At 41.5% G+C, this 5,301-nt stretch overlaps 1 long non-coding RNA gene across 1 annotated transcript; it reads right to left on the bottom strand.

Moving 5' to 3' along the window:
- Positions 1 to 305: 305 nt before the first annotated feature.
- LOC106456050 (uncharacterized) lies at positions 306 to 5,247 on the bottom strand. The gene is made up of 2 exons (XR_001290218.1): positions 4,705 to 5,247; positions 306 to 1,592 (listed from the first exon to the last, which is right to left on the bottom strand). It is a non-coding gene; the product is annotated as an uncharacterized LOC106456050 (long non-coding RNA).
- Positions 5,248 to 5,301: the final 54 nt, after the last annotated feature.

Here is a 5,301-nt window from a genome sequence, read left to right as displayed (position 1 = left end):
TCTTCATTCAACTGCTAGAACAAAGCGAACCACTCGACATGAACACTGAAGCAGAACAGTTTAGAAAGCTTAAAATGTGACGAGCAGAACATTTTCATTCATAGCTGCCTCATCAGAACAATGTTTGTCACAGTTGGATATTCAACTGCAATTTCAAGAATTCTCTCCTTCAGGTTGTTGACCATATCCTTAGGAAAGCAGAGGACTTAAGAGTTCTTACTACACATGCTTTGTACATCCTTTACGGCAGAGTCACCCACAATCAGAGTTTCAGGCCTTAGCCTTTAGCTTTCCCTGTGGTCTTCTACTTTTCAACAGATTTTCAGACCTTACTTCGCTGCTTTTAGATGGATGGTTGTCCGATATAGATCCAGGGTCCTTTGATAGTGGAGCAAATCTGTTCTGCAGTTTCACATTCAGTTGTTTTGGAGGTTTGTTGTTAACCATCCTATTCACGGTTGTCCAGTCCTGTTTCCTCCCGTATACAGGGGTAGAAGAGCTTCTCTGTCTCGTAGGAAGTGAAGGCCAGTCGGTTTCAGAGATTTCAGCTCGCTGTGCCCTGCCTGTGATACGTCCTCCCCCTTTCTTGAGACATGATTTGTGTCTTGGTTTTAAGACGCGCATAAAGGGGGGGATTATCGCTTGAGGATTTATTATAATGCGGTTAGCACCTTTCCAGGCTATTGAGGCTGTTCGGTGCCCAGACGCTGTAATCAGGCTTTAGCTGTGTCTAGACCACAGACACACGGAGCGCTGAAGATACGGTAACTATAAAAATGTTGCTGTTTCTGTTAAGAACGCTTTAGTCCTAATGATCTATAAGTTTCCAGAAGCTATCGCAGGTAAGCTCATACGGAAAAAAGGGAAAAACCAGCATAAAAATCAATAAAAATCAATAAAAGAAGCAAAACATTTAAAGAGCAAAGACAGGAAGCGTCCACACTCACAAAAGGGGGAGAAGGAGATTCTATCTGAACTCTGTGGAGCCTGATCTCAAGGGTTTTCAGTCTCTGTTCTTTCTCTCTCTTCTGATTCACTGTGATCCAGTGATGGGAATGATTTCAGCCCTTCATGATCCTGCAGATGTTTGCAGAGAGCAGAATATGAAGTGAATGTTTTAGCACACTGGTAACAGTGAAACCGTTCATTTGCCACATGAGATTCCTGAAGCTCTTGTCACACTGGTCACAGCTATAGTTCTTTTTTTAATGTGTAGCTTCATGAAGGTTACGATTACCTGAATGTGAGAAGCTTTTGTCACAGTGTCTGCACTTGTATGGTTTCTCTCCTGTGTGGACTCGCTTGTGCCTTTTAAGTTGACTTGTACTGATGAACGATGACCCACACTGATCACAGAGGTGCTTTTTAACCCCACTGTGAATGAGTTCATGGCGTTTTAATGTACTTGGAGTGGGGAAGCCTTTCCCACATTTGTTGCAGTAGTTCAGTTTGTGTCTAGTGTGTCTTCGCTGGTGTGTTTTGAGGCTTGTTTGCTGACTGAACATTTTTCCACAAAAGTCACAAAAAAATTCTTTCCCGCCACCACAGCAACGACAGAGTTGAGAACTGCATCCATCTGTGTCGCTCTGCTTCTAAACAAAGACACAAACACAGTGTCAGTCAGTCACTTCAACATTTTTATCCTCAACGTTGCCTGAAATAAAGAGCATCTCTGCAGATGTCCAATTACATTTTACTGTTTAGAGCGCAGGTGTCGAACTCCAGGCCTTAGATGTGTCCTTGATCCAAATCAGGGGAGTTTGACACCCCTGATTTGGATCATAGCACTTACCTTACTGAACTACTATAACTAAAATTATACAAAAAAGTATATATTCAAGAGGCACACGCGCTTAACTTAATGTTACCCCAAATTTGTATCCAGAACAGAATTTTGTTTGACTCACTAAATAAAGAATGAAGACTAATATAGTGCTTTAAAGCTGGCAGATGAACAGTGTTGGGCAAATTACTTTGAAAAAGTAATTAATTATAGTTACTAGTTACTTCTTCAAAAAAGTAACTGAGTTAGTAACTGAGTTACAATATTCTAAAAGTAATTAATTACTTGAAAAGTAACTATTGCATTACTTAAACAAACAAACAAAAAAACGTTTAACCCTCTGGGGTCCAGGGTATAATTGGCCATTTTTTCTAACTTTTGATTTTACCTCCACATTTCACCTTGAAAAACTTTGCCTTGTTTGGTATAATCCTTTTCAGCACAACCTCGCGTGTCTGAATTTACAGTTATGTTTTCATTTTGACATAATGTATTAACACAACTGATCAAAAATCAGACAAAAAACATAAAATCAGAGTAGAAAAAGTGATTTTTTACTGTAACAACCACAAACATGTTTAATGAATCATATTTCATAACTTTAAATGCAAATATAAATTGTCAATTTTAAAATCATACGCACAAGTTTTGCAAACAACAAAGTTATTTGCATCCATTTACCTTTTATCTTGATTTTTTAAATAACCACTTCAAACTATTTACAGAACAATCAGCTGTTCTTCAATAAGATGCCACACAAAATATTTGTGCCACTCCAAAAATTTCTGTCCACTATAAAGGAAACATCACAGCCTGATACCTGCAGGTCTGACAGCAGGTGTATCACTCCTGTTTCTACCTGGAGACAGTAGTCACCTCATTGTTCTGACACACAACACAAAACTATCCACAACACTACACACTAACTACACAAGACAACACATTAACTACACACTCCAAACACGCTAAACATCACAAATCTCTCACGACTCAAAACTCACTCTTTCTTTTTCTGCTTGTAACGCCGTTATTCCCATCACTGCAGATGACACATTGGAAACTAAAGCAAAAGCTTCTTACTATTTTGTGTCACCTTGACTTTTGACCTAGGACCTTGATGCATTACATAGTAAAATTGTGTATTTTATTATCTTTACCATATAATTGGAGAAGTATTGGCTCAAGACTTTTGCCAAGCTGTAAAAACTTCCAGTCTCCCAATAGGATGAGTCCACAGGGGGAGCACCCTCCAGCACCCCAACCACGGACTCCAAGAAGGCTGAACACTTTAAACCACAGTTGTTGAAATCCAGGGCTCGATGGGTGGTGTCCTGCAGGTTTTAGATGTGTTCTTGATACAACACAGCTGATTTCAATGGCTAAATTACTTCAACATGTCTTGAAGTGTTTACCGTAACAGTAAACACAGCCAGAATTCATACATAAAGTACACCGGATTATAAGACGCACTGGCGATTTTTGAGAAAATTAAAAAGAATTGTAAGTCTGACTTATAGTGCAGAAAATACGGTAATCACATAATTCATGTTATGGAAAACCTGCAGGGCACCAGCCCTCAAAGCCTTGAGTTCGACACCCATGCTTGAAGCTGCCAATCGGCCCATAAGCACAGACGACTGTCGGGACCTATTCAGTGACAAAGGAATAGGGAACAAACCCTCTCATTCTGGAGAAACTCCACCATACCGGCAGCAACCCGAAGGGATACTAAGGTACCCAGCCAAGGCCGACACCTCACACAAAGGGCAAATCCAGACTGGTTCCAAGCCCAAGCCTGACGTTCAGATGAGCCTGACTCTATGTAGCTGGTACCTCTGAACCAACTGCAATAACTAAGGCTCCTTTCTAACCAGAGAGGTGTTGTTCAATGTCCCAATCACTAGCCTGGGTAGCCGGGGATCAGTCCACCAGAGTGCACTAAACCCAAATGCAGTGTGGTGCCTCCTGCAGGTGGTGGGCCGTTCTTTGAGCTGTGGCCTGTTGGGTCCCAGCAACTAAGGCAGGGGTGGCCAACTCAAGGCCTCGAGAGCCGGTGTCCTGCAGGTTTTAGATGTGTCCTTGATCCATCACAGCTGATTTAAATGGCTAAATTACCTCCTCAACATTTCTTGAAGTTCTCCAGAGGCCTGGTAATGAACTAATCATTTGATTTAGGTGTGTTGACCCAGGGTGTTATCTAAAACCTGCAGGACACCAGCTCTCAAGACCTGGAGTTGGCCACCCCTGAACTAAGGCTTGGACGCCAGGTGCTAACGCTCAGGTACCCTCCCCAGGCCTCGGCCAGGGTGATGCCCCGGTAACCCTATCCCAGGGCAAGGTGAACTGTTCCCTAGATTTTTCTTTCACACAGGTTTTTTGAATCACTCTTTGCCTGTCCCTCAGTCAAGGACCAATTTGCCATGGGAGACTCTACCAACATAGCACCTGGGATCTCCAGGACACACAAAACCCTTCACCATGATAAGGTAGCAAATCATAGCGGAGGGTTTTCATATAAAAAAAAGAAAAGAAAGTGTGATGTACAGCTCTCTCCATGCCCTAGCATGTGATAAAATACTCAATATAGTTTCTTGAAACTTTAACCCTAGGCACAAAGAATGAAGGTCAAGTTCAAATGCTTAGCCAACCTAGATGCTCATGTCCTCCAAGGCCTAGTATTGTGGGTAATACAAATTGTGCACAATTTAAAGTTTTCACTGGTTTTCATGTTCGTTGTGACCATGACCCAATTTTTACAAAACTAAAACTTTTCAAGCAGTTATCAGTGTCTACCATCACACAAACTTTGAAAACGACATCATGAAAACTGTGGATGATACATTGGTGACAAACAGACAAACAAATAACCTGAATTGATTAGATACTCTGTCGCGAGAGGAGAGGAGAATACAAATACATACCTCACAGTAACTGCACTTGAAGAGTCTCTTTCTGGTGTGGATCTGTTGGTGTGCTTTCAGGGAATATGGAGCGTTAAAAGCTTTATCACACAGGTCACACTTATAGGGTCTCTCATCAGTGTGAGTAAATTTGTGGATTTGTAAATGTTTGTATGCTACAAATCGTTTGCCACACTGATCACAGCAGTACACATCCTGTCCCGTGTGAATCCGCTGGTGTTTGTTTCGATTCTCTATATGGCTGAAGGTTCTCCCACAGATGTCACAGCTGTATGCTTTAATTCCTGAGTGGGAAACTTGATGAATCCTTAAGTGGCTACCTTGAGTAAAACTTCTATCACACTGATCACAAGTGTATGCTTTAACTCCACTGTGGATGAGCTTATGCCTTTCTAAGCCTTGTTTCCATGTGAAACTTTTCCCACACTGATTACAGGTGTGTGCTTTAATTCCACTGTGGAGGCTTTGATGAGTTTTTAGGGCACTCTTTTGAGTAAAAGACTTTCCACACAAGTCACAATTGAATGCTTTAACACCACTGTGGATGAGTTGGTGTGTTTTTAAGTTTCCAGGCCGAGTAAAAGCCTTCCCACACTC

The sequence above is a fragment of the Pundamilia nyererei genome, unplaced genomic scaffold, assembly GCF_000239375.1.
Source record: "Pundamilia nyererei isolate P.nyererei 1_Seehausen unplaced genomic scaffold, PunNye1.0 scaffold01972, whole genome shotgun sequence".
In the NCBI taxonomy this organism is placed as follows: Eukaryota; Metazoa; Chordata; class Actinopteri; order Cichliformes; family Cichlidae; genus Pundamilia; species Pundamilia nyererei.
This window is presented reverse-complemented; position numbering and strand designations above follow the sequence as displayed.